The 18412-nt window shown below is 41.9% G+C and overlaps 1 protein-coding gene across 2 annotated transcripts in view; it reads left to right on the top strand.

Moving 5' to 3' along the window:
* The window catches only part of SYT2 (synaptotagmin 2), a 356952-nt gene that overhangs the window by 12238 nt on the left and 326302 nt on the right, over positions 1-18412 (top strand). The window lies entirely within an intron of this gene.

Genomic DNA, 18412 nt, shown 5'->3' with positions numbered 1-18412 from the left:
CAATCCAATCCACCCCACACCAATCCAATTCACCTAATTTCAGTCCACCCCACCCCAATCCAGTTCACCTCACCCAATCCAATCCATCTCAATTCAAACCACCCCAATCTAATCCACCCCACTCAATCCAACCCACCTCACTCCAATCCAATCTGCACCACTGCAATCCAATCCACCAAACACCCACGCCATTACAATTCACCCACTCCATTCCACCTCACTCCATTTCACCTCAGTCCAGTCCACCCCACCCACTCTAATCCAATCCACCCACTCTAAGGCACCACACTCCAGTCTACCTCAATCCAATCTACCTTACCCCACCCTATTTTAATCCATCTGTCCTCCAATATAACCCCCCCATCCAGTCCACCCCACTGCAGTCCAATCGACCTCACCCCATAGCCGTCCAATCCACCCCACTCTACTTCAGTCCTATCCCCCTACCCCAGTTCAGCCCATCCCACTTAATCCAATCCATCCAGTACACCACACTCCAACCCACCCCACTCCCTTCCATTCCTCTCCAGCCCAATCCACCCCACTCAAATCCAATCCACCCCACTCCAGCCCAATCCACTCCACTCCACTCCAATCCAACCACTCTAACCCAGTCCACACCCTCCACTTTAATCCACCCCACTCCAGCCCAATCCACTCCACTCCAATCCACCCCCTCTAACCCAGTCCACACCCTCCACTTTAATCCACCCCACTCCAATCCACCCCTCTAACATGGATGAAAAAGTTATAGCTACAGATGTTATTTTATGCTCTGTAATTAATGCCTGAGTCGATTTTTATTTAGGTAGCTTGATGTTTTCAACACTGATTTTATTCCAATTATAATTTTTATTTATTTGAAGCAGTTTTAATTACCTAATAGAAATGTTTCATTCATGCATTGGGCTTACAGAGGAGCAAGGCACTAAAAGCTCGAGACAGGTTAGAGCCAGGTGGATGTCTCTGTCTCGGACCCTGGAGCCCAAATGAGCCGAGCTTTCATGTGACCTGCCACTCTCACTCTCACCTCATGCGCCAAGAATTACTTGTAAAGCATTAACCTTTGATGTAAAACACGAGAGAGACAAAGCTACCCTTCCGATGGCTGAATTGCACAATCTGAAACCAGAAACCTTGTGATTAATCTCAGCTTCCCTGCTTGCCCTAATGTGTGATCCTAGGCAAATATTTTATTCAAGTGAGCCTCTTTGTCTTCATTATCACATATGAGTGCAGCTTTAAATGCTTGAGTTCAGGGTGTGGGCTGTACAATAGCCTCTTGTATTTGATTTAATAAATTATAATATTCCTTCATTTATATTAATAGTAGGTTGCATATAGGGTACACAAGACAACACACTTACCCTTTATTTCACTAATGGCATTGTTGTCAGTTCGTGGGGGCTGGAAAGTTTCCAAGTTCAGGATAAAAAGCTAACACATACACATTTCCTCACTGATGTAATAAGGTAAAACTCTTCCACATGTTAAAGCAAAATATTTTTTTTAATATTGACAAGAGTGTATCACATTTTCCTAGGAGTTTTTTTGCATGACTTATATGTCGAATATTTACAAGGCTTGGCATTTAATTTGTTGGGTCGCCCACCTCTGGGCTGTGCCCATGGTTACATAGGCCACGCCTCTTGTAGAGAGTGCTTGGTTACTCTTCTCAGGACATACCCCCCTTCATGTCCCCTCCTCCTCTGTGCTCCCATCCTATTAATTCCACGAAAAGCACTCAGTGCGAGTGTGAATTCCAGGCTGAGTCACTATCAGGGCTGGTCACCTGCCGTCCTCTCTATCTGTGTGGTCAGTCCTCCATCTTGGTTGTTTTGGACAGCATTGCGGTCTCTGCAGGGCTGGCCGGCTGTGTCATTGGATCATGCCAATGCCGTCATTTTGTTGGAAGATGGTTTTCAGACAAGCAATTAGAAGAGACAGGCACTTTCCTTCAGGCTCTAGGGGAAAAAATGACCTCCATCGTGGTCCAAGTAGGGCAATAGGAGAGGGGTGCAATCAATTCTGTGTCCAGATCTCCACGAGTCAGACCCATGAGCTTTCGAGGCCATGCCAGGGGTATGAAGTGCTGCATAAGATTTAGAATACAGCACAAGTAATAGACTTCAGACTGAGGGTTGGAAGAGCTGTGCTCTTTTCTAGTTTAGGGATCTTGGCAAGGGGCCAGCTCTACATTCAGAGAGGAGCTGTTGTGACATTTTAGCCAGCCAGCCTCTCAGGATGGAGACCATTTTTGTAGACTCTTTCATGGGCAACCTGAGGGGAAACTGGCTGGGTCGGAAAGGAAGTGAATTCTAATTAAAAGTCAGACAGCTGTGATACATCCTCTTTCACTGGCACAGTCATTCTTCAGGGGAAACGCCATCATTCCAAACTCGGGCTCTCCAAGAGAAATTAGTATGCAGCAGGGTTTTTTGAAGCAGGGATCTCAGCCACATATTGCAGCCATATTACCAAACGTTTTGGAATAGAACATGAGTTTTACATTGAGGGAATGGGGTTGGCAGGACCCATGCTTTAAATGGGTAGGTACTTTCCAGTACTGGGTATCTGTGCTTCTTTAATTTGAAATTGAGAGTACCTGCACTTACAAACACTTCTTCAATACATTTAATGGGAAAGTACCGGCACTTCTCAGGAGCAAACACTCTAAATAGTGAGCACCTGCAGTTCTATGTTTCCATTTAAAGCACTACAAGCCCAAATCTCGGGTGTATAGTAAAATGGCTGTATTCCTAACATGTGAATGGTTGCCTCCACCCTCCTTGTCTGCCCTTGGCCAGGCAAGGGCTATTACACCCGGGTCCGCAAAGAAAATGACTCTTTTGATGTCTGCCAAGGTAGCTACGGACTTAGGCTCTCCTGGTGAGCAGGAGCTGCTCCCCCAGTGGTGGCTGAGACCACAAGAGGAAAACGTGATAAGGGAAAAACTTGCAGAGAAAAACGAAAATGTGCATGATAAGGAGTATAGGTATCGGTGTCACTCACCTCCAAACTCTTCCTCTGCATTGCAAGCCTCCGATGTATTTCCCTGCTAGAAAAACACTGGCCTTTCATCGGCAAGACAGCCCTGTGCCAAGGATTCACCTAAGCTCCTGTGCCCAAGGTTCACCTAAGCTCTTGTGTCCAAGGTTCACCTAAGCTCCTGTGCCCAGGGTTCACCTAAGCTCCTGTGCCCAGGGTTCACCTAAGCTCTTGTGCCCAGGGTTCACCTAAGCTCCTGTGCCCAAGGTTCACATAAGCTCTGCCTTTCTTCCTGCATGGCACCCCTTTGCCCAGTGTTAATCTAAGGACTGCCCTGTTTGCAGCAGGGCACCCCTGCACCCAGTGTTTTACCTAAGATTGGCTCTCTCTCTTCCAGGGCACCCCGCACCCAATTTTCCCTAAGATCTACTTTTCTACTACATGGCATGCCTGTGCCCAGTTTAATCTAGACAATGCCCTTTCTCATGCAGGGTACCCTTGTGCCCTTCCTACACTGCAGGATCGGACTGGCCTATAGGGCAATCAGCCTGTGCCCGAGGGGCCGGTCTGACAGGTCAGAGTGTGTGCTAGTTTCATGGTTCTTTGTGGACCTTGTAAGGGTCACTCTGGTAACTGGGTGCAACTGGCCTAGAGCACGTGCGCTCGGCCTCTTTTATTGATGCTGTGTCACATGACCAGTGACATCAGTGGTGGGTGGGTGTTAAGTGTAGATACAGGCTCAGCACTAGAATGCTGACTTATGCTGGGCATTACAGACCTGTTTTATAGCTGTTGATTTTCCTGATATTAAAACAAGCAGTCTATGGTGATGTCATCAATGCCCTCAACGTCAGACATAGAATCTTAAGGGGGATTTGTGTGCTAGTGTTCTAGTGAGGACCGTTTATCATAATACGGCCGAAGGTTGGGGTTGACACGAATTAACCTCCGTGTTTACATCATCATGTGATGGTGTTTTATTGAACGGATCTACCACACAGTCTCTGCATCAAGCATAAATCAGTGCAGTCTTCCAGACCTTGCAGATACTTACACAGAGTGTTTTTACAAGTTCAAAACTGCCCAATTTGCAAACATGGTCCACTTTTTTGGTTATCTAATTCACTAGTGGGGCAACTTTTATTTTGGTACCCAGGCCTGTTTTCTGTCCCAGTCCGACCCTGCTCTACTGCAGGTGTGTGGTACCCATGAGGCTGATCCCAGTTAGTGAGGGGAGGTACAAAAAGTGGAGGCTGAGAGGAAGAAGAGTTCGAGATTGTGGATATTATTGGTGACAGGTGAAAAGTGTCCTGGTGGACACTGTGGGTGATGGAGCAGGGACGCTTTGGGTCGATGATCAGGTCCCCAAAGACAGCCAAACCAATGAAAGACGTTTCACTGTTCATTTCCTTCATCAATAACTGCATTGAAGTGATTGCTCCATAATGCCATTTTATTATGGATGCTTTCTAGCTGCCTCAGCGGCACCAAACATATTCTGTGTACGCAATGACGAATCTCAGCAGTTATAGAGGCTAGGTCGGGGCGCTAGCTGAAGGTACAAATGTTGTATACGTTGGAGCTGATATTGATCCAGAAAGTTTTCATAGAGTGACAATCGAGTATCGTGTTTCAGGGTGCCTTGATTTATCCTGCAGGACCAGCATTTGTCTGACTCAATGAGTCCTACTTTGAGTAGTTTAAAAGGAGTCTAATGAGCCATGTGGGCTGGCCAGAATCCACCATGTAGTAAGGACGGGGTAATTTTGGATGTGGCAAGTCTTGACCAAATTCTTTCCCACTCTAGCAAGGTGGGGTTATGTGAATCATAGTCATTCAGTAAGAGTTCCCATTTGTAGGCATAGTAGGTTTAGATGTATGGGGTAGGGTGTTGTCAGAAGAGTGTAGATTTTCGATGTGCAATAGCTTCTTTTATATATTTTTCAGAGCGTGCAAAGGAGGCTGGGTTTATGAGGGGCTAGATTTTGACATGGCTCTTCTGACCAGATTTATTTGCAGAACAAGGGATTTGATCTTATTTTGATTCAATATCTTAATACGATTTATTCCTTTGTTTGCCCAGTTTTGGTAGAAGAACATTTTGCTGTCTGATTTTAAACTGGGACTGTTGCACAACGAGGCTAGATGAGAGTGTTTCATTTTGTTCATAAGTTTATGTGTGTTGTATGGCTTGTAATGTCCCCATAAGGATAGGCTTTGAGTGTTCTGAATTAAAAAAATTCCTGTAATCAAAGTGGTTAAGTTGAATAGATGAATATGTTGTTGTTCTATTTTAAGCCATATTGGTGGGTTATTATGAGGTTCCAGGATCCATTGTATTCCATGTTTTGCAAGAAATGCAGTTTAGTATCTACGATAGTCTGGTACAGTAAAGTCTCTACATTTTTTAGGTAGTGTTAATTTTTTTAAAGATTATTGATATGGATTAATTGAATTTAATGGGGTCATCGGAATTGCATTCAAACCATATCCAACGAGACTTCAAGTTCAAGTTCAAAGATAGTTTATTATGACCAATTGGTCTTTAAACTGCACATACCAACATTGCACAGATAAAAATACAAATATTAAAATATTTAAAAACAACCTAAAACCAAAATTCATTATTTCACATAAAACTTTTTTGTATAATATCATACTGGACTCCAACCAATCTGCCTAAAAATTCAATATAGAAAAACATACAAATTGTATTTCCAATCATTCAATTTAACTCTGACTGTCCCTCCATGGGCCCTTATTACCTTTTCCTTAATTCATAAGAAGTCCTTTGGCTTCTTGGACAAACTTCGCCAAAGCAATTGCAATGTCCAAGAACTGCATATCTGTAAGAAGCTCAATTGCTTGAGTTCTTGACCTTATTCCATATTTTTTTTAAATTGGCCTTAAAATCAAATGTCGCACAGATAACAATTTTTTCAAATCCAATAAAATATGAACATGAGTACATTTCGAACCAATCCTGGATGTGCATTTACCAGTATTATCCATTAATATATTTTTTATTTTCTCATTTGACCATGCAGGATTGATGCCTATTCTCACCTTTAGTAATTCCAATCTGAACCAGTGGTTCGGTACGGTATCTAAATACGAATACCAATAATCATTACTCCAGCTATTTAACATAAAATGCACAGACTCTTTTTGTTTCAGGTAATTCATGTCGATTAGTTTAGATTGTTAATTTCCCAAGATTTTTAGAACACTCTTCCGTTCTTTAATACATAGTGACACTGTGTCAATTTTTACTTTTAAGGGTTCACAAATGGATAGTAGACGCTTTCTGGAAGCTTTTGCCCAGGTTAGTTCACTCTGTTGGATCTCCCTCCTGCACCAGCAAGACACTTTCTCCTCCTCTCCTGATCCTAAGCGTTTCCAAAATCTACATAGATTTACCTGAACTGGTATGTTCCATGCTGGCCAATCTAGTTCTAACCTAATGGCCTGTACCATTGATGAGTTGGGTAAAGAGAGAAGGGTTTTTAAACATTTCCCTACCTCCTTGTCGCACGAACATTTCCCCCCCAAACACACATTTTCGGCCCCATAATGCATCTGCGGGGGGGATCATAGCCTTAAATGCTTTCAACACTGGTCTGTGTGACATTTCTCCATATATAATATTAAATTGTTTCAAACCGCAAATTCCTGATAGGCCTTTGGTTTTCTGGGCGTGTAAGTGCATGCCCCAGTTCAACGCTCTGTCAAACCATATTCCCAGATATTTATATTCATTAACAGCTTCCAATTTTTCCTGCCCCAGGAACCAGCTATATTTATGTTTTTTTCTTTCCAAAACACAATATTTGAGGTTTTTCCATATTTACTATTAAGTGTTTGGATATACAATATGTCTCAAATACATTTAGCTTTCTTTGCAGTCCTAGTTCCGTTTGATCAAACATAACTAGGTCATCTCCATATAATAGGCAAGACAAATGCTTCCCATTTACCTTTGGACTTGCTCCTCTTACAGTATTTAATACATTTGGTAAATCAGCGAGAAAAATAGAAAATAGGAGAGGGGCCAAAATGCAGCCCTGTCTTAACCCATTATTAGTTTCTATCTCTTGGGGTGAACCTCCTATAGTGTCTTTAATAACCTGTGCCAATTTCCACTGTGCAGCCCTTTAATAACTTCTAAGAGGTTCTCCGGGACATTATATCTTTTTAGTGTCTCCCATGAACACTCTCTATCAAATAGATCAAATGCTGCCCGGAAGTCAACGAAGCAGCAGTATAAACTTACCTGCTGTTCCACAGCCCATAATGCAAAGCAATGATCGAGTGTTGAGTGCCCTTCTTTGAACCCTCCTTGTTCTACCGGGACAATCGCATTTAATTCAACCCATTCCTTCAAATGTCCCAAGATTATTTTGGAGAACACTTTCACTCCGATATCTAATAGATTAATTAATCTATAATTCTTAGGGTCCTTCCTGTCCCCTTTTTTATGCAATGGCCTAATTATGGCTCCCCTCCATGATTTTGGGACTATACCCGAGGATAATACTGCTGTGAACATCTTTGAGAAGAATTGGGCCCACCAATTTAACTCAGTTTTAATTATTACTGCGGGTAAATTATCAGGCCCTGCCTCACTAATTAAGTTTAACCTCTTAATGGTATTCTTTACATTTTCAAGAGAATATAAAGGAATTAGATTTTTTACTATGTGTTGCCTCCATGTTTTCTCCTCACTAATTTCTGGCCCATTTCTAGATTTATATAATTGATTCAAGTGCTCCTGCCACGAAGCCTCATCGACTTCACAACACATAGTCCCCTGAGATCGACCAGTCGAATCTTGGATCAACCTCCAGAAACCTTTAATATTTTTATTTTCTATGGTTACTAGTAGGGAGACCCAACATTTTTCTTTAAAGCATCTTTTCTTAGATCTCACTATCATTTTATATTCCTTCCTCGATTTTATTAAATTATTATAGCTCTCCAGATCGTATCTTAGCTTTAGCTTTCTTTCTTCTCTCCTCAGTAACTTTTATTTCTCTCTACATATGGAGTCAAACCAGCCCATTTGCTGTCTGACACCCCCTTGCTGGGTTTTGTCCCCTTTTTTGCCTTCTTTAAATTGTCAGATAAGCATAGTGCTGCCTGCTTGATTTTCTCTTCAAACCATGCGACACTCGTGCTCCATGCTACCTCAGAGTCTAAATTTTGTTGGAGACTAGATAATTTTGCAATATATTCATCCGTCAATTTAGTTGCAAGTTTTTTTGGATAATCCATAGATTGTGGAAGGACTTTTTCACAGATTTTTGGGGGTGCTTTCACTATTTTGCAATACAATGGATAATGATCACTTTCTTTACGTTTGGTTACCTTAAACTTTTTTACTGAGGCAACGTTCCAGGCATGTACAAAGAGGTAATCTATGGGGCATAATTGATTGCCCCTTCTACATGTTTGTTCTGCTGGTCTATCAAAATCGGATCTACCATTTAAACTAATTAATCCCTGTGACCCTAAAAATTTCCCTAGATCTTCATCTTGCTTATTCATTTTACAAATGGGAAAAAGAGCTGGCATTATCTCATATGCATCTAAAATTTCCTTCATCCAAGGGTCCAAGTTATCGGGAGCTAGCTTATGGTTAAAGTCTCCCGTAATAATTAGAAAATCTTTACCATATTTATCTTTTATAGAGATCAGATCTTCTTTAAAGAACCCCATTTCTTTTGCATTTTCTTCTTGGGAACACCACTGCACATATATGTTAATCACAATCACATATTCAGTTTCAGTTTATAAACTTTATTCGACAGTTTAAAAAAACGTCATAAAAGTACACAAATAAAATCGTACATATAACATAACACAGGGAAAGTACATATCATCACATATTCTTTTTGCCTTTCCTGGTCCTGTAAATGTACCTCCCCAACATCCATTTGCAAGAGGTATTTATCAAGGACACCTTATTTATTGTTTTTGTGGAGATTAGTGTCATGATCTCATCTCAAACTGTATGAGCCTTCCAGGTCTCTTAGATCTAGCCAGGCCAAATTGATTCAGGTCCCAAAACACAGAATGGCCAGGTGGGGAGGAAGAAGCCTCCTGTTGCATACAGCTAAGACCTGGAACCTTCTCCCAATTTCTATCAAAAATAGTCCATCACTGCTCTCCTTCAGGAAAGAAGTGAAAACATGGCTTTTCACTGCCATCTAGATCTCAGGCCTGTCGGATCCCGAGTCTCTCTGAATCTACCCAGCGTCAAGACGCCCATGGGCAATCAAGCGCTTTATAAATTTATAAATCAAATCATGATCCCACCTGAAGGGCGACCAGATTTTGCTTTTGTAGCCGCTTTATAAAGCTGAGTAAAGCTTCCAGCTACCAGGGTACTGTCTCATAGCCAAGTCTCTTGCAGACAAATTATGTCTGCCTGATGTGAAACATTTTTTACGCAATCCATCTTTATTTGCTCTTTTAGACCATTAATGTTCCACGAGATTATTCTTAGTCTATGCGACGACCCCTTTCCTTAATCTAATTCACTAAGATGGCCAGACTCATTTCCTGCCCACCAAGATGCATTTAAGTCTCTATTCTCAATGCTCCAATTTCCCCTGTTCTTATCCAGCTCGTTGTTTTCAACAACAATTTTAATTTTCTCTCTTACTCCGCATGACCCTGTTATTAGTCTAGCTTGTCTTTTTCCCAAGACAGCATGGCAATTCAAGAAACTACTATCTGGCTGATTTACCTTTTCTATTTCCGCCTCTGTTACTAATCTTATTCCTTCCTTTAATATCTCTTTTTCAGCATTTACTATTACAGATTTAATTATCCTTGAATATACTTCAACTTTTGTCAATTCCGTACCGTTACTACTTGCTAAAAATCCAACCTGCCTTAAATCCTTTGATTCAATTTTACATAGACTTGGACATTTTGAGAAGGAAAATAAGAGTTGCGAGCGATTTAATAGCTAAATTTTCTTTAGCATTTTCCTGCCCTTCGGTACTTCCTGGGGTTCAAAATATAACCACTTTTCATCTCTTGGCTCTGTATCTCCTGAATCTCTAAGCTTTTCTTCACTTATGTCTCTATTTGGGCCATTTATCTTTGCACCCCCTTTCCCATACTTTTTGGGTTGCTTTTCACACCCATTAGGATTACTTTTTTTCTGACCATTTCTCTTTCTTTGCTTCTTCCCGGGATGGTTTTTTGTGGGGACCTATTTTCTCTTGATTTCATCAAACTTGCATCTTGGGGACTTTCTTGCTTCTTCTTCCTTTCCTTTTTTAGTAACTATGGAGGGGTCTCTTCCTACTATTTTAACAGGTGATACAAGTGGTTTATCTTCTTTACACTTTAATTTTTTACTATCAGTTTGTTTTCCTTTATACTTACCTGCGTACTGGGTAAATTTTCTTGGCAGGAATCTAAACTTTTGCCCCCTATAGCTCCATTGTTCGTTTCTTTGCCTAATTAACATAGGTTGTTTTGAAATATACACATCATGAACATGATTCAGTTGACCGACGGCCTGGGTGTCTCCTGTGCCCCCTTCTGTGGAAGTGCCCACCACCGGTCTAACCACTGCCGGCATTAAACCCCTAATGCCTTGTAGTTCACACACTGTGAGCTTTAAGCTCCTTTCTAGCTCTTTTAGTATTTTATTATTTGAAAGAGTGACTTCTAACAGGCCTTGCAAGATTTTTTGTAGCATTAAAATAATGTCCAACGTTGAAGCTAATGGAGTTGCCGACAAGTCTAAATTCTCAGTGCTATTATATAGCATATTTTCCATAGACTTGGAGACACCATTTACCCAATGGCCCAGACTTTTATCTGCATTTTCTCCTTCCTCCTCGTGGGTATTGTTATCATTCTGGGCCTGCAGCTCTTTTGAAGTCTTCTCCTCATGCTCTTCATCTCTGGTGTCCGGCTCGGAGAAAATCCTAGGCGATGATGAAAGTCTTGGTTCTAAGTTGATGTTTATATGGCTTAGGTTACAATGATTAGAGAATGAACCTTCTATCCCTTCAATAATCGTTTGTTTCTTGGATTAAAATTAAGTCCTTCTCTAGATCTTGAGTTTTTTTAGGTGTTGGAGTAGGGTTCTTAGTAAAATGCTTTCCCACAAAATCTTTTATTGATCTACAAACTGTGCTGCTTCCTTTCATGTTCACATGCGAAGTATTTGGCATATTTTGTGTATCTTTCTTCCTTGACATTGTTACTTTATTTTGTCCCCTCATATCATTCATTTCTTCTATAGACTCAGAGGGGGTTCTAATTGATTCACTTGTTTCATTATTTGTAGACTGATTATTTTTTCATTTTATGTTGATTCTTTGCTTTTTAGGGGCCATTTTTGCAAATAAAATGGAGAAGGATCAAGTCTGATCTAGTTTTTTTTTTTTTACTTCAGAAGGATGTGCCTAGGGCGATTGCTAAAAGGTAGTATAAGGTTTATGGAGGGCCGACTAGTCCAATACTTAACAAAAAAGTACTACGTTCATATCCACCTCTCAATAAGGTTAAAAACAATTTAAACAAAGTCTTTTTCACTTACCTCTGCTGTGGTGGGTAGTGGTACTTCAGGCTTGCCGTGGTAAATAAACTTTTACTCCTGCCGATGTAACCTTTCTTTATCCGAGGCTGGGAGCATTCACCCCCCTTTGGTCCGTGCCCCCTCTGGGGCTGCGCTAGGCTTTGCGCTGGTCTGACGCTAATTTGAGCTCAGCTTTCCAATTCGTGAGCTCTTATGCGCCTTTTTCAGATTTTCCTTTATGGGCACTATCTCCGTGCTCCGTGCCCCAGATACCTCGTTGCTCAATCACCAAGCGTATTACCCAGCTTCAGTTCTATATCAAGGTCTCCATACAGTCGTGTTCGCGGTATTCCGTATTCGGCCACCAGTATTTCCAATCCAGCGCCGACTCTCTCCACCACTGCTGGACCGCGGGTGCGCTGAGCCGGAAGTGACACTCTTGGCCTTGCGTCTCCTCGTCCCCTCGTCTCCTCACGTAACCCGATGCGCGGCAGCCCGGAAACACACTACAAACTCAGCAGAGGCTCCTACAAACACAGCCGACTCCACAAGACTTAACTCTGTTATATTACCATTTTAGGAATGTATTATTTTATTGATTTGCTACAAAGAATGTTTAGGGGATATCATTACGTTTTATCCTTATTATAGTGTTTAATTTGTAAAAAAATAAGTCACAGGACTCTCATCAGGAGGCCACTGCAACTTACACCACCCATTGCCCCTGCCATGCAGCAAATGATAGGAATATAACAACTGCTAACCATCACACGCTTACAAATGCGACAACTCGGACTATTCCAGGCCCCAAAACTATAAGAATGGCTTGGACAGCAGGTAGTAGTCATTTTTAATGTATATTGAATTAATATTTGACTGTTGTTGTGGTCATCTTGAGGCAGACTGTAACAAGTAGCGGTGTTGACAATTAAGGGGCATATTATCAAGCCTGTGCGCTAAAATTATCGCCGCTTTATCGGCCGAAAAGCGCCGATAAAGCGGCGATAATGGGCTTGATAATATGCTCTGTGGAATTCCAATCGAAGCCCATGTTAGATGTCTTCACATCTAACATGTGCTTCGATTGGAATTCCATAGAGCATATTATCAAGCCCATTATCGCCGCTTTATCGGCCGTTTTCGGCTGATAAAGCGGCGATAATTTTAGCGCACAGGCTTGATAATATGCCCCATGGTCTCCAATGAAGCACAGTTAAGAGCATAATCACAGACTTTAGAGAAGCTCTCTCTGCCGTTTAGGATGGCTGGGATGGCCTTGTGAGTATTTTTTTTTAGAAGATAAGCATATCATGTGCATATGCTGCTGCTTTCTGGATGCCTGACTTGAATAGAGTCCCCAAAATATCATTATTGTTCCTTGTTTCTATGAGAAGGGGTACCATTGTTAAAAGGAATAATAGTGGTGAGAGTGGTCAGCCTTGTATAGTGCCTTGTTCAAGAATGAAGTTGCTCAGGAGGAGTCCATTGATGCCAATCCTTGCAGAAGGGGTGCTATAAACAGCAAGGACCATTTTTATGAAACAAGCGCCAAGATTAAATCTGTGTAATGTTGCCTTTAGAAAGGTCCAGGATACCTTGTCATAGGACTTTCAGCATCTAAGGTCCAAGCAAATGATGGGTTTGGGAAAATGTTTGCTTTTTTGATCACATGACTGAAGAGTCTAATGTTGTCAGAGGTTAATTTGCCCTCGATAAAGCCAGTTTGGAATGGATGTAAGATACTTTTGAAGAGTGGTTCCAAACTATTGGCTAAAATGTTTGCACAGCTTTTATAGTCTGTATTAAATAAGGATATGGGATGGTACATTTTAGGATTATGTGGGTCTTTAATTTTTTGGGGGATACAATTATGGTTGCATTTAATGTGGTTCGTAGAATTTCACTGGTTTCCATGTAGGGGTCAAAAAATGTTTCTAAGTGTCACAGAATGGAGTTGTACCAGTAGTAGCAGAAAGAAGCTTGAAAGCCATCTGGACCTGGTGCTTTACCTAATTTTAGAGAAAGGATAGCTTTATTTTAATATCTTGCATACAAATGAGCTCATCGAGAGTTCTCCTGTTGTGATCGGTTTATATTTGGTATGAGGAGATTTTTCAGTGTTTGAACACATTCATCATATGTAGAAAAGTAACTTTTAGAGTATTAGTTACAATAGAGTGCTTCCAGTATTGATAGGACATCATTAAAAAAACTACATGATTTCAACAGACAGATTAGGGGACTACATACCAACCTGACCCTTGTAAGCGGTGGCAGTAGTGAGACATACAATCCCGGTACACAGTTTCTTAGTCCGAACAGCTCTCACTGTTCATTTATCAGCAAGATATGCAGCTAATTGCTTACCTCTGTGAACCTATTGCTCAATTTTGCCATGAGCGTTGCGCTCCATCAAGATGGCAGATGGCCCGCTGTACAGCGTTAGCCCGATCTGATCGGCCGCCCCATGACCCTGCATTATCTCCTACACCATCTACCCCCTGCGTCCTGACTACAGGTGAATCCAATTGGCCTCTGTTGTCGCACTACAATTTCCCCATATACACCAGGGTTCTCACAAGGCAGCTGGGGGCCCTCGCTGACACACCTCCCGGGTCCCACCATCACAGGGCACTTTAATGATGATGAGACTTTACAATTCTGCACACTCACAACATTAGCGCCCTCTATTCTGGGAGCTAGTTGTTTCATGGCCTTTGTTGAGGTGCAGGTCTCAACCGAAAGCTCCTAGACACCCAAATACTCACCAGGCTGTTGGGAGAATCTCAACTGGGCATAGAGCAATATATTAATTCAGACTACTTCCCTAAGTGTTTCCCTAATACCTTGAAGCAGATTATGGTGTGACTACCGCTCACGGCCATCAGGTCTCCTTAAGTGGCAATATAGAATCCATAGGCACAGACTAAGAACCAAAGGAGGTTAAAGGCAGCAGGTCGAAAGAGGGCAAAACAAGACCCTCCAATAACTGAATCAGCAGTACTAGGGGAAACTGACGGAGGCTCCATTGGATAGAATCAAACAAAAAAACGCAACTCTCCACATGACCTGGTCCAATCTGCAAAAACAAGCACTTACGCAAACTGGATTATACATTTAAAAAAATGTGCACTGACGCAAACACAGTAAAACAACACAAAGGGCATGAATCTGTTTCTTTCCATGGCTTCCTCACATCTTGCCATCCACAGGTCATCTTCTACAGGACGGCCACATTTTGTAATAAGAGCTGACGCGATTGAGATGTTAGACAATTGTTACAACCTGCAGGATAATACTTTGTGTCTATGGTGGATACATAAAATGAAGAGTTATAGCACAAGTGCGTTCATTCCTAGCTCCGAGGTCATTCCTAGCTCTGGAGGTCATGGTTCTGGCCGCCCAACTCCACACACAATAAACTTCACTCTTGACTTTCAGAACCCCTGCTATTTTGTCGGGTAACAGACATATCTGTATCTGCACGTCAGTCCTAACCTTCATCACTCTGTGTTATTCCATTGCCAACAAAGGGTTTTGCCAATGCATCTTGCTTTTAGAACCCCTTCTATCCATTTGAGACACACAACTCTGCCAATCCACCTCATTACTTAACTACACAAGCCTTCGCTTTTTCTCTCTCTAATACTCACCTTCTACCTCTGACACACACACTCTTTCTTGACTGAGAGACATCTGACATGCCCCATCCCTCCTATTCAGTGAAATAGCACACATCTCCACTAGTGTGTGTGAGCCCAGACATGCAGCGCTCCGTTTCTCTCTGGTCCCGACATGCTAAGCGCAGTGACTCCAGTTCTCTCCCTCATGACACACAGAAACACACGCTCTGCTGATGCACACACGCCTGATCACCCGCAGTCCCCACTATTCCATATACGATACAAACACATCAATTGCACATCACAAAAAGTCTCTTTTAGTCATTTGCTGTAAGAACGTATAGACCCGATTTCTTTGTCCAAAGGAATCATGTAGTATTTATCCAAAATCCAAGCTTTATTTCTTTTTAAGACACAGTTCTTGACAGCCGACACGCGTTTCGCCCCCTATGGGCTTTCTCAAGGCAAATCTTCAATTTGTACGATACTTTGTGAAAGGTGTCCGCCCAATCAACAATATCCAATTCTAGTGGTACTCTAATAAAGGTTGAAGTTGTCCTCATTTTCACTGTGGAGCCATGATAAGTTCCAACTTGAATTTCAAACACTGTCTTCACTGAAATCGCTTTCCAAACCAGGTACCCACTATTCCACACCTCTCTGTCAGAGCTTTTAGTCATGATCTGCCTTTAGCACACCAACTCTTCCCATGTCAGAACTTCAGACCTTACACGTTTCCTAGATACAGACATGATTGGATGCTCCAGGCCAGGGGGTTTTCATAAATCTAGGAATTGTAGTCTTTGTGCCATTTTAAAACCAGGACAACAAGTCCCAGAAGGCAACAAAAAACCCGGACTGAAGCAAACTGTAAGCCATGCACCTTGGCAATGTGACACCTGTGGAGCTTTCAGAATGTACCTGGCACTGACCTCAAGTCACTGATAGATTTGAGGAGAATGTAAATGTGACAATGATCCTCTGGTGCACCAGTGAATGACCTCACAAAGTCCCTAAAAAACGCTTTAAAGACTATCAAGATGAGGTAAATGCAGATGCGGAGGAGCACCTGTAGCTAATGAAGATCATGCACAATTGCAGAAGTGGAGGAATTCAGGGGCCAGTCTCTCCTCTCTAGATTTCTTCACAAATTTAAGACTAATAGGCAGGCAGAAGGGGAGGGGGCTCTGAATCCAGGATATTCCAATAACACAGGCATATAACAACAGTGGCAGATTGCAGTAACTCAAACGTCTTCATACCCTGGTACCTGCCTTTTTATCAAGATCTGAGGCCAACAGAAGGAACCACTGCGCTTCGAGATGCCCTCAAATGAGAGTTAGAGCCCTGGCAGGATAGGTTAGTTGAGCACACGTATTCTGATCTTTGAAAACGAGGACTCCGCACTGAGAAGTGACCTCAATGGGAGTGTGCACAAGTCTGTGATTGATGGCAAAACACAAGTTCCTTGTATAGTACAAGCCTCCGCTGGATTGCTACAAGCTCAGTTATCAGGTCAGATTTCTATAGTTTGAGCTCCGGCCAATTTAATTCTATCCACTTCACAAGTTCAGACAAGCATATGATGACTAATTTATGCTCTATTCCTGAGGGCAAATCCATAAACCCAGTAATCCAGAGAGCAGATAAACCAGGAACCAGGGAATCCAGACATATGGTTCTCCAAAGATGCAGGTCTTAAGAAACGTGCACATTCACAGCCTTTGAGAATAAAGAGGAGAGAATTTGGATGTTGGTAAATTCTTATACATGTGAACCTGCATACTCATGTGTGAATCCTGATCAGCAAGAATGCTGCTGCAGTGCAAACATATTTACCCCGGAGAGCCTTGGGAACCAAGAGACTGGGGAATTAAGACACCTAAATATTTAGAATCTTAGAGTCCACAGGCTCAGGAAATGATAGAACTTAGAATCAATGAATTCAGGAAGGAAGCAAAACAGATATTCAAAAATTACATACTAGGAAATCCAGGAGCCTGTTAGTCCAGATAGGTACAGTAGAACCACATTCACTAGAATCCAGAGACCTGAAAAACCACGACCCCATTAATTCATAATAGAGAGATCTGCAAAATAAAAGAAAGATCTGGGAATAAGATATTCAAGCATTCAGGGATCCAGAAATAAGGGGACTCAAGTATACAGAGATCTGGTAATCCAGAGTTGTTGTAATTATGGATGTAGGAATTCAAAGCAATGCCCAAATAAGGAATGTGAAGCTTAAGATGGATATAGTGGTAACTACTGCCATCTGAAGCACTGGTCCCCGAATCGTAATATGATGCAAAACAAGATAGGAAACCGTCATGTTCTACGGGATCCTGTATTCAGGAGTCCTAGCTGAGACCCAGCTGGCAGGCTCCTGCCGTCCCAGTCCCAGTCAAATCCAGTTTTAGCAGGAGTTGGAAACACTGAGGCTGCAAGACAATTCCTGAATTATTTTTGACGTATCCTGCACTTTGAATAAGTATGTTGACCAACCCCATATATATGTTTATTCCTTTAGAGTGCTGGAGATTAAAGCAAGAGGTGGGAGAAGCTGTTTTCCCTACTACCATCATCATTACACTGCTATAACTGGAAACGTATGCGACTGTGTCTGAAAATCCACACACTTACTTTGAAGGATTTTATGGAAGACAAAATATTGAATATGCTGAATAAATATCTTTAATGCTCGGTTCTAATCACTTTATTCCCTTAACCAGAAGTCTCATAGTTGCATTATGGCTCCTCGGCAAACATGCTTGCCTGGCCTGGCGGAGTCCCCTGTTTGATAGAGTGCGCAAGCCCTGCTGCTTTCTCTGCTGTCTGTCACGCCATGTTAAGCCTGCTTTATAACAGTATGTCAGTGGTACTGTACAGAGAAAAACTAATAAAAATAGAGACACTGTTAGCCTGCGGCCGGATAGAGCAACATAGCAGGAATTACATGTGTATTGGCGCCTGCGATCCATGGTGCAGAAAAGATGAGAGGCATTAAAGTGAGCAATGGTGAAGATCTTCATTCTTGCTGCAGCCTACTTTAGAAATCCCTTCTACCCTTGCTGAAACTTTCCTTGTTCTGGATTAATCTTGTAAAAGTGTACTTGGTCTATCACAAATGCAGCCTTCATTCCAAGCAAATCTAATACTAGTCTGGTTGTCAATGAACGCACACACACACTGTCTTTGGATCAGGTAACCAAAAGAGAGAGGTCCTTTTCTGAGTTTATCCAAATAAGGTGAC

Source organism: Lissotriton vulgaris, chromosome 5, assembly GCF_964263255.1.
Source record: "Lissotriton vulgaris chromosome 5, aLisVul1.2, whole genome shotgun sequence".
In the NCBI taxonomy this organism is placed as follows: Eukaryota; Metazoa; Chordata; class Amphibia; order Caudata; family Salamandridae; genus Lissotriton; species Lissotriton vulgaris.
The sequence above is the reverse complement of the archived record's forward strand: the minus strand, read 5'-3'. Positions and strand labels throughout refer to the sequence as shown.